The sequence below is a fragment of the Capricornis sumatraensis genome, chromosome 5 (assembly GCF_032405125.1).
Source record: "Capricornis sumatraensis isolate serow.1 chromosome 5, serow.2, whole genome shotgun sequence".
Taxonomy (NCBI): Eukaryota; Metazoa; Chordata; class Mammalia; order Artiodactyla; family Bovidae; genus Capricornis; species Capricornis sumatraensis.
Window position 1 is genome coordinate 82,173,322 of NC_091073.1, and position 18,124 is coordinate 82,191,445.

The following is an 18,124-nucleotide window of genomic DNA, read 5'->3' on the forward strand; positions in this document are numbered from 1 at the left end:
CAAGCTTGTCATTAAAGTAAAGGGTGACGTTAATAGTAGCGATGATGACAGTGGAACAATCAAGATGAAAATAATAATAACTAGCATTTATTGAACACTTACATACTGCCAGACGAGTCTGACCGCTTTATTAAGTAATTACTAGTACTAATGCATTACATTTTTTCTTAACAATCCATTCCCTGGAGCACAGTAAGAATTTAATAAATATTTAATGAATAAAATTAGCGTTAAGTTCCTCAGTCGAATCGGCAAGATGGACTTCAATGCCAGAGCGATGCTCAGATGGCCCGTGGTTTCGCATCCTTGGAGGTGAATCGAAGCGCCAGATCCCTGCGAGGAGCAATAGGAACCAGTGGTTTTACATTTTCTAGGCAACCGCTGATGGACTGACAGTATGTTGGGGGCTAATGGGGTGCACAAAACAGAAAGCTGAGCTTTGAGAAGACAAATGCTCTACTCGCGCTCGACAAGCTTCTGAGAAGCCGGGGAGCGGAACCAATTTCAGCCTGAGATACCGTCGCTTTGGCGCCCTGATATGAAATCATTCATTCAAACCTGACTGCTCTAGCCCCGAGAGGAGATGACGTCGGAAGTCTCGACTGCTCCCCGCGGGGCGTGTCCACCCGCCGGCGTTTGCCCCACCCACTCCCACACGCTCCACTTCCGGAAGGGGCCGTCATGCTCTCTGTGGCTAGGTGTTTCTACGCCTAACAGGTTAGCGTCCACGCGGGAGAAAAGAGTCGGGTCAGTCCTACTCCAGAAGCATTTGTTCCCGTCGTTCTGGAGACCGCTTTTGCGCGAGGGGCGGACTGTTGCTAGGGCAGCACGTCAGGGGCCACCTCCTTGTTGCTGGGTCGCCAGCTCCTGGAGCTGCCTGATTGGGTGACCCCTGGTGGGCTAATCGTGACCTTGCCCCGTGGTCCTTGGTGAGCGTTTCCAGGAGCACATTTGTGAAGAGGTGGAACTGCACTTTGTCGGTGGTCCCAGGTTACAGTGGTTTGAGAGGGACCCTGCCTAGATGATTGTATAAAAGATTACTGTGGCTCGGTGGTCCTGATCATTCGTCTCCATCACAGCTGAGCTCCATAAGGGGGCTGACCATAGAAGTGATTTTCAGCGTTTAAGTGATTTTCGGGTGTTCGTATAAGCGTGCGTATGCATGTTTGTCAGTCTGTGCGTGTGTGGAAAGGGCTGTAATTTAAAAAATCCACAAGTATTATGTTTTGCTACTTTTCCTGGTCTCTTCCCCTTATTCCTCTTTATTCTTACCTGAGGGGCATTGCTCACCTTCACCTTTGGATATAAGCAACTCTCTACTTGAACTTACACATTTAAAACACAGATCTGACTGTTAATCCTCTACTTAAAACCTTACTGGCCTTGCTATTTGATTCAGGATAGTACAAATTCCTTTGGCTGGATTGAAGACACTTCAAACTCTTGTTTCTGCTGAATTTTTCAGTCTCATCTCCTGTTCATGGGAAACACACTTACACATACATGCTCTATGCCCCTGTCGTGCCATCCTGCAGTAATTTCATCTCTTTGGCGATGATAGTGTTTTATAATGGTTTACCCACGTTTGGAAATTTACTTTTCCATTCAGTCAGAATTTAGTGAATTCGTGGTTATTGCCAGACACTGTTTTAGGAACTGGGGGGAAAATGGAGTTAAAATTGGGGAGAAAAAGCCCAACCTGCAGTCCTTTTGAAAAATAACAGCTTGATTGAGATATAGTTCACACACCATGGAATTTTAAAACACACATTGCTTTTTAGTGCGTTCACAAAGTTGTACATCCGACAACCACAGTTTTAAACCATTTTCATTGGCCCTGAAAGACACCTTGTACCCATTAGCAGTCTCTCTTGAGTTCCTCCTTAACTTACCCCACTTTTAGCTCTAAGGAACTACTAATCTGCTGAATATATAAATATATTTGTCAATTCTGGACAATTCTAGAATAGGCTGATAAATAAAGTTATAAACCATGTGGTCTTCTTTCGCTTAACATGCTGAAGTGTATCAGCACTTCATTTCTTTTTATTGCTCAATATTGTTTCACTGTGTGGATATACCACCAGTTATTTATCCATTGGTCCTGTTGATGGGTATTTCAGTTGTTTTGGTTATCCTGAATAATGCTGCTATGAACATTGGTGTACACGTTTTTTTGTGGAAGCATAATGATTTCATTTCTCTTGGCTATGTACGTAAGAGTAGGATTCCTGGGTCATACTACATTTAACATTTTGAATAACTACCAGACTTTTTTTTTTTTAAAGCAGCTGCACCATTTTATATTCCTATAAGCAGTATAAAGGTTCTGATTTCTTCACATCCTTGCCAACACTTATTATCTTTTTAATTTTTTTTTTTTAAATTCTAGCTGTTCTAGTGGGTGTGAAGCATTGTCTCATTGTGGTTTTGATTTGTATTTCCCTGATGGCTAATGTTGAGCATATTTTTGTGTGTTATTGGCCACGTGTATATCTTCTTTGGAGGAATGTCTATTCATTCCTTTGCGCATTTAAAAACTAAGCTGTTGTTTACCATTGAGTTGTAAGAGTGCGTTATGTATTCTAGGTCAAGTCTTTCATCAGGTGTATGACAGCCTTTGGTATTATGCAATAGTTCCTTTAAATGGGAAGCACATGAGCTTAATTTTGACTTTTCCTGGAGACCATGTTGTACAGATCTGTGGGAGTAATTCAGAGTGAATTACTAAGTGTGAAAGACCAGGCTTAAGAAAATTGATGTGAAGAACCTGTGAGCAGCATTTTAAGATTTGAAAGATGAAGCAGTGGAAAACAGTTTATATAATTTTTCTGTTCCCTGCTGGTTTTGCCTTTTCCTTATTGATTTGTAGGAGTTTTTTCTGTAAAGATATTAGCCCCTTAGCTGTTAGATATGGGACAGATATTTTCAGACTACTTGTTAACTTTTTTCTGTATTTTACTATTCTAATGCTTTATGTTTTTATGTGGTCAGTACTGTGAATGTTTTCCTTAAAAGGCTTCTGGGTGGTTGTTTGAGATACTGTTCTTAAATGATAGGAATTACAGAAACTAACATGTTAGTTACCTGGTTTGTCTGAGTTGCTGGTACCATGTTTAACTTTACTGCTAAGTCACTTCAGTCGTGTCTGACTCTGTGCGACCCCATGGACGGCAGCCCACCAGGCTCCCCCATCCCTGGGATTCTCCAGGCAAGAACACTGGAGTGGGTTCCCATTTCCTTCTCCAATGCATGAAAGTGAAAAGTGAAAGTGAAGTCACTCAGTCGTGTCTGACTCTTAGTGACCCCATGGACTGCAGCCTACTAGGCTCCTCCATCCATGGGATTTTCCAGGCAAGAGTATTGGAGTGGGGTGCCATTTAGCTTTACTGGCAAGGCTTATTTTATTGTGCTTTAATTATTGTGTGTGTGTTTTTTTTTTTTTTACAAATTGAAGGTCTCTGAGGCAAACCTGCACCAAACAACTCTATTGGTGCCATTTTCCCACGACATTTGCTCACTTTGTGTCTCTATGTTACATTGTAGTAATTCTCACAATATTTCAAACTTTGTCATTATTATTAATTTGTTATGGTGATCTGTCAACTGTGATCCTCGATGTTGCCATTGTAATTGTTTTGGGGTGCCATGAACTGTGCCCATATAAGACAGTGAAATTAATTGAGAAACGTGTGTGTTCTGACTGCTCCACCAACTGACTGTTACCCTGTTTCTCCCTCTCTCCTTGGGCTTCCATAGTCCCTGAAATGTAATATTGAAATTAGGCTAATTGATAACCCTGCAGCGGCCTCTAAGTGTTCAGGTGAAAGCAGGTATTACACTGTCAGGCTTCCCGAGTAGCTCAGCTGGTAAAGAATCTGCCTGCAGTGTGGGAGACCTGGGTTTGATCCCTGGGTTGAGAAGACCCCCGGGAGGAGGGCATGGCAACCCACTACAATATTCTTGCCTCGAGACTCCCCGGGGACAGAGGAGCCTGGCAGGCTCAGTCCATGGGGTCACAAAGAGTTGGACACGACTGAGCGACTTTCACTTTCACTTTGGAAGAAGTTGATTCCAACCCTCATGGATAACTTTGAGGAGTTCAAGACTTGGTGGAGGACATAATTGCAGATGTGGTGGGAACAGCAAGAGAGCTAGAATTAGTAGTGGAGTCTAAAGATGTGACTGAATTGCTGTGATCTCATGATATAACTTTAATGGATGAGAAATTGCTTCTTATGGATGAGCAAAGAAAGTGATTTCTTGAGATGGTACCTACTCCCAGTGAAGATTATGTGAAGATTGTTGAAATGACAACAAAGTATTTAGAATATTACATCAACTTATTTGATACAATGGTGACAGTGTTTGAGAGGTTAACTCCAATTTTGAAAGAAGTTCTCCTGTGGGTAAAATGCTGTGTAACAGCATTACTTGCTACAGAGAAACCATTTGGGAAAGGAAAAGTCAGTCGATACAGCAAACTTCATTGTTGTCTTACTTTAAGAAATTGCTGCATCCACCTCAACCTTCAGCATTCATACCCTGATCAGTCAGAGTGTGTGTGTGTCGCTTCAGTCAAGTCCAACTCTCGTGACCCCATGGAGTGTAGCCCGCTGGGCTCCTCTGTCCATGGGATTCTCCAGGCAAAATACTGGAGTGGGTTGCCATGCCCTCCTCCAGGTAATCTTCCCGACCCAGGGATCGAACCTATGTCTCTTACATGTCTGCTGCATTGGCAGGCAGATTCTTTACCAGTAGCACCACCTGATCAGTCAGTAGCCTCCAACATCAGAGAAAGACCCTCCACCAGCATAAAGATATGACTCTGAAAGCCCACATGATGGTTAGCTTTTTTTTTTTGAATTTTAGCAGTAAACTGTTTTTAAATTATATATATTGGTTTTAGATATAATGCTGTTGCACACTTAATAGACTGTGGTATAGTGTGAACATAACTATCACATGCCCTGGGAAAATAGAACATTCATGTAACTCGCTTTATCGCAGTATTCACTTAATTGTGACAGTCTGGAGCTGAACACACACTATCTCGAAAGTGTGCCTGTAGAGTGTTCATTGTTTCTGACTCTTGTGCCTCCCTGTCTTTCTGCCTTGAAAAACATGCTAAAATCTGCTTCAGCTTTGTTCTTTAAGCTTTCTGTAACACTTGGTTATTTTCTTATTCTCATCTTCATGTTTAGTGTAGTGCATTAGATTTTTGAGAGCTGTGCTGGACAGTTGGTCATCAAATAGTTGGTACTTAATACATGCAGAAGTTTATTTGAAGATTTTATGTGTGCAGAGCTTCAGTGTAACTATGCTGGTTGTGTATTGATTGTGATATGCTGGGAATAGTAGTTTTATAAAATCCTATTAACATTATTTGGTGTTTGTTTTTCTCATTTCATTGATTTAAAGGTAGTGGTAATTCATGTATTTTTAGGGTCTCTGAACATTTTGAGTAGATGACCAACCTAGATAGCATATTCAAAAGCAGAGACATTACTTTGCCGACTAAGGTCCGTCTAGTCAAGGCTATGGTTTTTCCAGTAGTCATGTATGGATGTGAGAGTTGGACTGTGAAGAAGGCTGAGTGCCGAAGAATTGATGCTTTTGAACTGTGGTGTTGGAGAAGACTCTTGAGAGTCCCTTGGACTGCAAGGAGATCCAACCAGTCCATCCTGAAGGAGATCAGCCCTGGGATTTCTTTGGAAGGACTGATGCTAAAGCTGAAACTCCAGTCCTTTGGCCACCTCATGTGAAGAGTTGACTCATTGGAAAAGACTCTGATTCGGGGAGGGATTGGGAGCAGGAGGAGAAGGGGACGACAGAGGATGAGATGGCTGGATGGCATCACTGACTCGATGGACGTGAGTCTGAGTGAACTCTGGGAGTTGGTGATGGACAGGGAGGCCTGGCGTGCTGCGATTCATGGGGTTGCGAAGAGCCGGACAGGACTGAGCGACTGAACTGAACTGATACATCATAGCTCCCTAGAAAAATAGTTCCCATGTAAAATTCTAATTTACATGCAATACCTGGGGCTTCATTATTTCCATATGGCCTGATTTGTCGGGAGGACTGTGTGTTTCTTGCTCTAGTATTTGCTTTTTTTAAAATTGTGGTAAAATGTCCATAACATTTAGCGTCTGACCGTGTGAGTGCACTATTCAGCAACATTAAGTGCATTCATTTTGTTGTGCCACGGTCACCACCATCCTCTCCAGAACCTTTATGTTCCTGACCTGAAATTCTGTATAACCTGTTACATAATAACGCCCCAGTTCCCCCTCTCTCCAGCTCTGGTAACCACCTTTCCACTTTGTCTCTGGAATATAGCATTTCTGTTTGTGTCTGATTTATTTTGCTTTGTATCATGTCTTTCAGGTTCATCCTTGTGGCATATTGCAGGATTTTCTTCCTTTTTGAGGCTAAGTGATATTCCATTGTAGGCATATATCACATTTTGTTTATCTGTTCATTAGTTCATAGATATGTGGGTTGTTTCCATCTTTTGGCTATTATGAATAGTGCTTCTGTAAACATTGGTACACAGTTATTGTTTGAGTTCTCTTGAGTGTATACCGTAAGTGGAATTGCTGGGTCATAGAATAATTCTTGGGCTTCCCCAGTAGCGCAGCTGGTAAGTAATCTGCCTGCAATGCAGGAGACCCCAGTTTGATTCTTGGGTCAGGAAGACCCCCTGGAGAAGGGATTGGCTACCTACTCCAGTATTCTTGGGCTTTCCTGGTGGCTCAGATGGTAAAGAATCCACCTGCAATGCAGAAGATCTAGGTTCGATCCCTGGGTTGGGAAGACCCCCTGGAGGAGGGCATGGCAACCCACTCTAGTATTCTTGCCTGGAGAGTCCCTCTGGACAGAGGAGCCTGGTGGGCTACAGTCCATAGGGTTGCAAAGAGTCAGGCATGACCGAATGACTAAGCACAGCACAGGGTACCTCTCAGTTTGTTTTTTTGAGGAACCATCAGTTTGCTTCAGTGTTTTTTGTCATTCACATAAAACATAAGGCTTAAAAGAGTTGTGTAATTTAGGCATGTATTGATCACATTTACCTTTCTAAAAATATGAATTCAAAGAACCATTTCCTGGTTGAAGGTATGTGGGAGTTTTTGTCTTAGGTTTTGGAAATCTTGGAGTTTTAAAATTATGTGCTAGAATTCAGATTAAATAAGTTTACCTGGGTAGGTTCCCAGATCCCAAACTTGTTTGTGATCTAATCTCCTGCCTTTTTTTTTTTGCTGCTTGTTTGATTTCAGTGTTTGTTTTCTGTGTTTTCAATCTTTTTGGGAAATTACTTTTCATGACAGATGGTAAGATGGGGGTGATTTTGCAGACTTGCATCATTGCAGAGGTCTGGATTGTTCTGTTATTCTGCTGAGTATCTCGTTGGATACTTTGGCAATTAGTCTGGTATGCTGTGAATACTGCTGCTTCTGACAAGCAAGTTTAGTGCAAAGATATCCATGTCATTAATTAGTGAAGAGTGGGAAATGACCAATATTATTCTCTTACTCAGTTCAGTTCAGTCGCTCAGTCGTGTCCGACTCTTTGTAACCCCATGAATTAAAGCACGCCAGGCCTCCCTGTCCATCACCAACTCCCGGAGTTCACTCAGACTCATGTGCATTGACTTGGTGATGCCATCCAGCCATCTCATCCTCTGTCGTCCCCTTCTCCTCCTGCCCCCAATCCCTCCCAGCATCAGGGTCTTTTCCAATGAGTCAACTCTTCGCATGAGGTGGCCAAAGTACTGGAGTTTCAGCTTCAGCATCAGCCCTTCCAGTGAACACCCAGGGCTGATCTCCTTCAGGATGGACTGGTTGGATCTCCTTGCAGTCCAAGGGACTCTCAAGAGTCTTCTCCAACACCACAGTTCAAAAGCATCAACTCTTCGGTGTTCAGCTTTCTTCACAGTCCAACTCTCACATCCATACATGACCACTGGAAAAGCCATAGTCTTAACTAGACAGACCTTTGTTGGCAAAGTAATGTCTCTGCTTTTCAATATGCTATCTAGGTTGGTCATAACTTTTCTTCCAAGGAGTAAGCGTCTTTTAATTTCATGGCTGCAGTCACCATCTGCAGTGATTTTGGAGCCGAAAAAATAAAGTCTGACACTGTTTCCATTGTTTCCCCATCTATTTCCCATGAAGTGATGGGACCAGATGCCATGATCTTCGTTTTCTGAATGTTGAGCTTTAAGCCAACTTTTTCGCTCTCCTCTTTCACTTTCATCAAGAGGCTTTTTAGTTCCTCTTCACTTTTTGCCATAAGTGTGGTGTCATCTACAAAGCTGAGGTTATTGATATTTCTCCTGGCAGTTCTCTTATTACTGTACCCTTATTTTTTCAACTACTCCCCTGAAGTTGGAAGTGTTATGTTGTTGTGGGTACTGTGATCCCGTTCAATAACTGGCCTCTCTGCGATCAGTGGGGAAGTGTAAACAGCAGTATGACTCAACCAAATCTTAGAAAACTAAGATCTCATGCTTGCCAGACTCTCTCTTCCCCTTCTGTTCCAATTCTAACATCTTTTGTAAACTTCCTGTTTCATATTTCATCACTGTTACAGCCCATACCCCATGGTAAACAGCAAGCGTATTATCAGGAGAGATGGAAGGAACAAAGGTGTTAATGTGGCTCTTGCTCTCAATTTGGGTCAGTTGGTCATCTGGGCTCTCTCACCTGGTCATCCATTTGTATGGGTCTTGGTACCTTATTTCATTTGGTGACTACAGATGCACTTGAAAGGTCCCCAGATGGGTTTGGATGCTCCATACTCTTGGAACTTGAATATAACTTAGATTTGTATGGGATTTCCCTGGCATCCAAAATACCAAGGTAACATAGATGCTGAGTATCCAGCTTGGACTGTTTATGCTCCAGCTTTTTGGGTAAGACTAAACACACTCACATAAAATGCCTTTATAATTCTTCTTTTGAGGTTACCAGAGAAAGGTGACTATTAACTCCTAGTTTTTGGTAATAGATTGTTACCTTTCATCAGACTTGTCTGTGCTAGGGATAAAGTGATTTTACTGCTGGTGTACATCATTAACCTTCAGAGATGCTTCCAAGTCCGTATTAAATATTTCAACAGGCTTGTGTCAGAACCTTTCTATAGCTCAGACTGAGGTATAAACAGCAAAACTTGAATTTTATGTGAATGCTTTTGCATTCTAACTTTAGGATTTTTCTTCCTTTCTATAAACACGTGGCACTGAGTGTTTTTATCCTCTTATTCTGTATCTGTCTTTTATCATGCAGTACAATTGACTATTTTACCTTTTGGTTTAGTTCTGTAAATTGTAATACACGTATAGATTTGTGTAACTGCTACTGTAGTCAGGGTACATCTCACCTCAAAAACTCCCTTCTGCTCTCTTCAGGGTCACCTTTCCATTACCCCGGTAACCAAAAAGTAAATGTCATTTTGTGCTTTTTACTGTGGGAAGCAGTAAGGTGATTTTCCTTCCTTTTCTCTTTACCAGTGATTTTTACTCAAATGCGATGGACTAAAAAGGATAAAATAAACATAATCCCTTTTCGTTTTCTTTCAGAAACTCAAAACTTTTTCACAAACTTGTTTAGGAATAAGATCATTTTGCCTGTGATGCCTTCCAACAGGGGGCAGTGTTGGGTCATAACAGGACATAAAGATTGTCTGCTGCAAAATAACTAACTTGAAGTTTTTACTTCAGGAAAACAGGCGAGTTAATTAAGAATTGACATTTAACTCTAGAATCTACTTTCTTTGGACCTATTCCAAAAGCTATCTTACTCCTAGCAAAGCAGTCGATGGATGAAAGCATCCTTTAATTCTTTTGTGTTTGTTTTCAGATAGTTTTAAATGTTTGTAGAATTAGGAGTTAACTCTTTAAGGTTAACCTTTGTGGAAGGAATACCTGCAGTGTTATGGGTGAATCTGTGAATCCTCCCTTCCAGCCCCTCCCTGTGATCTGGTAGAATTTTATCAGAGACATATGTCAGGTGTTTTATATTCCAGTATTCTTTATTGCGGGCAGGAACCCCATCTATAACATCTATCGCCAGGATCTTGAGTTTGAAGCTTTAATGGAGATGTTTTTAGTGAGAAATGATGAAGTGGAGCCTGTGAGACATTCACAGTTAGGTGATTCAGGTTTTCAAACCTAACTCACTCAAAAAGGAATTCCTAACTTGTATCTCAGAGAAGGCAATGGCACCCCACTCCGGTACTCTTGCCTGGAAAATCCCATGGATGGAGGAGTCTGGTAGGCTGCCGTCCATGGAGTCGCTAAGAGTTGACATGACTGAGCGACTTCACTTTCACTTTTCTCTTTCATGCATTGGAGAAGACAATGGCAACCCACTCCAGTATTCTTGCCTGGAAAATCCCATGGACAGAGGAGCATGGTAGGCTGCAGTCCATGGGGATCGCTAAGAGTCGGAAACGACTGAGCGACTTCACTTTCACTTTTCTCTTTCATGCATTGGAGAAGGAAATGGCAACCCACTGCAGTGTTCTTGCCTGGAGAATCCCAGGGATGGAGGAGCCTGGTGGGCTGCCGTCTATGGGGACACAACTGAAGTGACTTAGCAGCAGCAGCAGCAGCCAGTGGAGGAGGTTCAAGTTTGATCCCTGGGTTGGAAAGATTCTCTGGAAAAGGAAGTGGCAGTCCACTCCAGTGTTTTTGCCTAGGAAATCCCATGGACAGAGGAGCCTGGCGGGCTACAGTCCGTGGAGTTGTAAAGAGTCGGACATGACTTAGCAACTAAACAACAACAAAATGTGATATTTCTAACTTTATTCTTCACACAAAAACTATTTTAAAAAATATAAAATGTGATCATGTCATACTCCTACTTGAAACTTTTCTGTTATTTACCATTATGCTTAGGATAAAGCAGAAATATTTAGTTTGACCCATAGTCTACCCTTCCAGCCCCTCCCTGTGATCTGGCTTCTCTGCTTACTGCTACAGCCTCACATTATGCCACTTTTCCCTTGCCTGCTATGCTCCATCTTCTCTGGTTTCTTCTTTGTTCCTTGTTTGGACTAGGGGAGCAGAATAGAAGCAGGGGGACCTGTTTTTAAGCCAACATGCATTTTAGGCAAAGAAGTGATGGCTTAGGAATATATTAAAGTTTGTGGCTCATGGGGACTTAATCACTTTGTCACTTTTCCACTCAAATCTCAGGATAAAAGCACATCTGAGTTCAGATTCTGTGTAGAAAAAAATTATATTCTGATTGAGAAAAGGAAGTTTAGGACCAGGCAGTCATTACCCTGGTATATTCGAAGTGTAGACAATGCTTTGTATTTGAGAACTTTGAGTGTGCCTAAAATGACTCTCTTTGTAAAATCATTCTTCTCGCTTTTAATTATCCATTAACTTTGTTCTGCGTGTGTATGAGTCTTGCCACAGCCACCGGTTGGACCACACAACCCTCTGGGGCTTAGATGCTGTTGGTGGCACCCCGAATAAGTGGTAGTAGTGCAGCCTGTTCTTGCATTTCTGGCTTCCCGGGGCAGTTCACTCCTTTTTGGGAGAGTTTAAGTTCTCTGTCTTGTACGAGATCCCTGGCCTGCAGTTTTCCCACACTGGTTCTAGCTTTCCTTGGAGGCATAGAGAACAAGCCCAACTTCTCTTCCCCCATTAGCTCTTTAGCTACTGAAGTTGCTGTTGTGGCTCTCAGCATATTCTCCTTTGTAAATCTTAGCTCCAAGTACTTCTCATTGTGTTCACTATTCTGGGTACTTTCTACTGACTGTCCTCCAGTTTAGTGTTTGAAAGTGTGTTTTGAGACTGCATGCAACACAGTCACTTAAAACACTAGTTAAAAGTGGAGATTCTTACTGGATTAAGATGGCAAGTTAACTTCTGATCTAGCTGCCTATTGAAACCCTACTGAAACTATAGTAAGGATCCAAAGGACAGAACATCAGGCAAGGAGATGAGCAGTACAGTTTGAAAAACTGAAAAGCTTAAACAAGAATGAGTGGCAATTTATCTAGACACCCGAAACTGAAAAGCTTAAACAAGAATGTCAGTTTATCTAGACACGCAAGACTCATGAACCCTAAATTGGCAGAAGATCAGATTTACCTTGTAAATCCTCAAAAAGCTCAAAAACTAGGCAATACCAGATATCTCTGGAAATTGGGATACAAGGGAGATGAAATAGGAAGATTGGGTGAATATTGCTGATTAGTAGCTCCCAATCCAGTCCATTCTAAAGGAGATCAGTCCTGGGTGGTCTTTGGAAGGAATGATGCTGAAGCTGAAACTCCAATACTTTGGCCACCTCATGCGAAGAGTTGACTCATTGGAAAAGACTCTGATGCTGGGAGGGATTGGAGGCAGGAGGAAAAGGGGATGACAGAGAATGAGATGGCTGGATGGCATCACCAACTTGATGGATGTGAGTCTGAGTGAACTCCAGGAGTTGGTGATGGACAGGGAGGCCTGGCGTGCTGCAATTCATGGGGTTGCAAAGAGTCGGACACGACTGAGCGACTGAACTAAATGGATGCTGTTCACTTTAGGACAGATTCTGGAGACTCACAGCAATGATCTCTGGATAAAATAGGATTTCCATGTGGGAAGGCATTCCTAGCACTTCTCAGGAAATTTTATGTTTATTCGAATTCCAAAAGGTGAGAAAAATTATTTAAATAGTCAGGGAAACAGGAAAAAGGAATTTAAAATTTCCTGAGAATTAAAGCTTAACAATCAATACTATTGGTTACCATTTGTTTTAAGAGTTCCACTGGCATCAAGGGGAAAGCAAGAATGGGGCATGCTGACATACTGAGTAGAAAGTAAAGGTCTGGAAACTGAGAAAGAAGCATCTGGGAGAAAAGCTGACTCATGATTAATAAGCTGGTCTTACTCATAGTTTTTGCCATCTTATAAATATGTTTTCATCCTCTGTCTGCTGCTAACAGGTATTCTTAGGAGTAAAATAAATTTATATTAATTATAAATCCTATGAGTGGTGTTCCAAGAAATAACAAGTTTGGGAGCAAAATAAATTGGTAAATTGGCAGTTACAATTTAGTATTTTGTGTAGTACTGTTAACCTTGCTATGAGAGCTTGATGTATATATAAATATTACCCAATAATGTTTGATGGTGTTTTCAAGTTCAGAATATTCACTGATAGACTGTAGGGTCCCCACCCCCCACCACCCCGCCGAATACTAAGGAATTGAAAGTATGAATGTTTTTATGGAATACTTCAGTAATGTTTTTATGGAATACTTCAGTATGAAATAAGAATGTAATATGAAATCTGAATATTAAAAGCAGTACTTCAAAGCAAAACCAAAACCAGAGTAAGCAAAATAGTTTATTATTAAATTATAGGCGATTATAGAGGTAACGTGCCCCAATACTTCACCTGAGGGATTCTTTTTTGATACACTTTATATTTGACCAGTGTCAATGCAAAATGAATGGAATTTTTCTACATCTGGAATATTTGTTATGAAAGACTTTTGAACAGGACAGATAATACATGATGTATTTTAAAATTTCATTTGTATTTCAACTTTTACAAAGATGTAAATTTGTCATTTTATATTACTGTTTCTTTTTAAAGATCTTGCTCTTTTCTCAGATTTCTCGAGAATAATGATGTATAACATTATGTAAGTTGAAGATGTGCAAAGTGATTATTTGGTACATGTATGTATTTTGAAATGATTGCTACAGTACGGTTAGTTAATACCTCTGTCCCCTCACATGATTACCACTTGTGTGTGCGTATGTGGTGAGAACATTTAAGATTTACTCTCATGGCAACTTTCAACTATGTAATAGTATTAACTGTAGTCACCACACTGTACATTAGATCCCCAGATTTAATTCATCTCATAATTGGAGATTTTTATTTCCTGACCAGCCTCTTCCCATTTTCTCAGTCCAAGCCCCTGGCAAACGCCATTCTCTGTTTCAATGAGTTTGCATTATACATTCCATATATAAGTGATATCATAGAGTACATGTTTTTCTTTAACTTATTTCAGCTCTCAAGTTTCATTGATGTGTCCCAAATGGCAGAATTTCCTTCATTTTTTAAAAATGACTGAATAATATTCTAGTGTATGTATATATATCCATTTTTATCCATTTATCTATGAACGGACACTTTGGTTATTTCTGTGTCTTCATTACTGTGAATAATGCTGTAATGAACACAGGGAGTATGGAAGTCTCTTTGACATAGTGATTTCATTTCTTTTGGACGTAAAACCAGAAGTGGGATTGCTGGATAATATGGCAGTTTTATTTTTAATTTTTTGAGGAATATCAGTACTGTTTTCCATAGTGCTATACTGATTTATATTCCTGTCAAAAATACAGAGGGGTTTCCTTTTCTCACATTCTCAACACTTATCTCTTGTTTTTTTGAGGTGTCAGGTGGTATCTCATTGAGGTTTTGATTTGTGTTTTTCTGATAATTAGTGATGTTGAGTATCTTTTTATGTGCTTATTGGCCATTTGTATGTCTTCTCTGGAAAAATGTCTGTTCAGGTCCTTTGTTCATTTTTAATCAGATTATTTGCTTTTTGTTACTGAATTTTATGAGTTATATATTTTGGATATTAGCCCTTATGAAATACATGATTTGCAAATATTTTCTCCTACTCTGTAGATTGCCTTTTCATTTTGTTGATTCTTTTGCTATGCAAAAGCTTTTTAGTTTGATGTAGTCTCATTTGTTGATTCTTTCTTTGGGTGCCATATCTGAAAAAGTCATTGCCAAGAAAATGTCAAGGATCTTTTAATCTTATTTTCTTCTAAGAGTTTTATGTTTAAGGTCTTACATTTACATCTTTAATAATCCACTTCTGAGTTCATTTTGTGAGTGGTGTAAGAGAGGATTTCAGTTCATTCTTTTGCATGTAAATATCTAATTTCCCCAGCAATATTTATTGTAGAGATTGGCTTTTCTCAATTGAGTATTTTTGACTACTTTGTCAAATATTGGTTGACCACATATACATGGGTTTATTTCTGGGCTGTCAATTCTGTTTCATTGATCTATATGTCTGTTTTTAATGCCAGTATCATACTGTTTTGATTGTTATAGCTTTGTAATATAGGTAAAAATCAGGAAGTGTGATTTTTTTTTTCCTTCTCAGGATTTTTTTGGCTATTTGAGTCTTTCATGGTTCCATACTAATTTTATGATTATTTTCTATTTCTGTAGAAAAATGCAGTTGGGCTTTTTGTAGGGATTGCATTAAATCTATAGATGGCTTTGGGTATTATGGCTATTTTTTTAAAATAATATTGTCTTCCAGTTTACGAAAGGAGCTATAATCCCATTTATTTGTGTCTTCAACTTCTAAGTGTCTTACGGTTTTTAGAATACAGATTTTTCACCTGCTTGGTTAATATATTTGTAAGTATTTTATTGTTTTCAGTGTTATTATAAAAGGGTTTGTTTTCATTATTTCTTTCTCAGATATTTCATAGGGAATGAATAGAAATGCTTTGGTTTCTGTATGTTGGTTTTGTATCCTATAATTTTACTGAATTTATTGATTAGTTTTTTGGTATAGTCATTAGGATGTTTTACATAGCAGATCATGTCATCTGCAGACAGACACACCTTTCTTTCTGATTTGAATGCCTTTTATTTTCTTTTCTTGCCTAATTGCTTTGGTTAACACTTCCAATATTATTTTGAATAGGAATGGTAAGAATGGGCATTCTTGACTTATTCCTGATCTTAGAGGAAAGCCTTCAAACATTTCACCATTGAGTGTGATATTAACTGTTGTCTGGCTTTTATTATGTTAATGTACATTTCTTTTCTACTCTCTTTGTTGAAAGTTTTTATCATGAAAGCATGTGGAATTTTTGTTAAATCATTTTTTCTGCATCTGTCAAAATAATATGATTTTAAACTTTCATTGTATTAAATCACATTTGTTGATTTGCAGATGTTGAACCATTCTTGCACCCTGGGGATAAATTTCAGTTGGTCATGGTGACTTTTTAATGTGCTGTTGGATTTGCTTGTACTTTGCTGAGTATTTTTATATCTGTATTCATCAGATATGTTGGCCTGTAGTTTTCTTTTGTTGTATTGTCTTTGTCTGTATGTGGCTTTGGTATCAGGGTAATGCTAGTCCAGTAAAATGGGTTTCTCCTCTTTGGTTGTTTGCAAGAGTTTGAGAAGGATTGTTGTTAACTCATTTTCAGATGTTTGTAGAATTTACTAGAGAATCCCTAAGTTGAGAAGATCCCCTGGAAAAGGAAATGGCTACCCACTCCAGTATTCTTGCCTGGAAAATTCCAGGGACAGAGGAGCCTGCCAGGCTCCACATGGACCTGCCAGTCCATGGGGTCACAAGGAGTCAGACACTAGTGAGCGACTAAACACATACTAGTGAAACCACTGTTTCTGTTTTGTTGTTGTTGTTGTTGTTAGGAGTTCTTTCATCACTGAATCAGTCTCCTTACTCTGTGATAGGTCTGTTCAGATGTTCTGTTTCTTCATGTTTCCTTCTTGACAGGGTTTATGCTTCTAGGAATTCATCCATTTCATCTAGGTTATCCCAGTTTGTTGGCACCAATTGTTTATAGTAATCTCTTTTGATTCTTTGTATTTATGTGGTATCAGATGTGATGTCTTTTCTTTCACTTCTCATTTTGTTTATTTGAGTCTTCTCTGTTTTAGTTTATCTGGCTAAAGGATTTTGAGTTTTGTTTATTTTATCAAAACCAGCTCTTATTTTGTTGATTTTTCTGTTGCTTTTCTGGTCAATTTTATTTATTTCTGCTGTCATCATTGTTATTTCTTTCAGCTAACTTTGGACTTAGTTAATCTTCTCTTTCTAGTTTGCTGAAGTTTAAGTTTAGGTTGTTTATTTGATATTTTTCTTTTTCTTAATGTAGGCATTTAGAGCTATCAACTTCCCTCTTAAGACTGCATTTGTTGCATCCCACGAATTTTGGAATGTTCTGTTTTCTTTTTCATTTGCCTCAAGATTTTTAAAATTACCTTTTTGACTCCTCCATTTACCTATTGGTTGTTCAGGGATATGTTGTTTGATTTTCACGTTTTTGGATTTTCCAGTTTTCCTTCTGTCAGTGGTATCATCTAGGTCAGAAATGATACTTGGTATGATTTCAGTTTCTTACGCTTGCTAAGACTTGTTTTGTGACTGCACATATGATCTGTATTGGAGTATGTTTTGTGTACGCTTCTGCTTTAGGGTAAAGGAAAGCGAAGTCGCTCAATCGTGTCTGACTCTTTGCGACCCCATAGACTGTAGCCTACCAGGCTCCTCTCTCCATGGGATTTTCCAGGCAATAGTACTGGAGTGGGTTGCCATTTCCTTTTCCAGGGGATCTTCCCAACCCAGGGCTCGAACCCAGGTCTCCTGCATTGTAGACAGACGCTTTACCGTCTGAGCCACCAGGGAAGTCATGTTTTGTGTATGCTTCTGCTTTAGGGTGGGATGTTCTATGTTTGTCTGTTAGACCCATTTGGTTTAACATATAGTTCAGGAACAAGGTTCCCTTAGTGGTTTCTGAGTTTATCCTTTGTTGAAAGTGGGGCATTGGGAGTCCCCTACTATTATTGCATTGTTGTCTGTTTCTTCCTTTGTATCTGCTTAAGATACGTATGTGGTACATTGTTAGGTGTGTGTGTATGTATGTTTATGTGTGATCAATATATCCTCTTGATGAATTTGACCCATTTATCATTATATGATAACCTTCTTTGTTTCTTTTTTCAACTTTTGAGTTAAAGGCTATCTCCTCTGAAATAAATACAGCTTCCTAGGCTCTCTTTTGGTTTCCATTTGCATGGAATATCCCTTCATTTTGAGCCTATATGTATAACTAAAGCTGAAGTTTGTCTCTTACACGCATCACATAGTTGGGGCTTTTTTTTTTTCTTGTATAGCCACTTTATCCCTTTCGATTGGAGAATTTAGTCCATTTCTTTTAAAGTAATGTTGATAGGTATGTGCTTATTGCCATTTTGTTGTTTTCTGCCTGTTTTATAGAAACTTAAAAAAAAAAGTCATATTTGTAGGCCCCATCTTCAGACTCAGTGAAATAGAGACTATTTTTATAAGTAATTTCCAG

General features: G+C 39.6%; 1 protein-coding gene across 1 annotated transcript in view; it reads left to right on the plus strand.

Annotated features, from left to right (window-relative positions):
* The first annotated feature begins 665 nt into the window (after window positions 1-665).
* COA1 (cytochrome c oxidase assembly factor 1) overlaps window positions 666-18,124 on the plus strand; it is a 99,226-nt gene continuing 81,767 nt past the window's right edge. The window contains exon 1 of the mRNA XM_068973145.1: window positions 666-717. The gene's annotated coding sequence lies outside the window, so the exon portion shown is untranslated. The remainder of the gene's footprint in view (window positions 718-18,124) is intronic.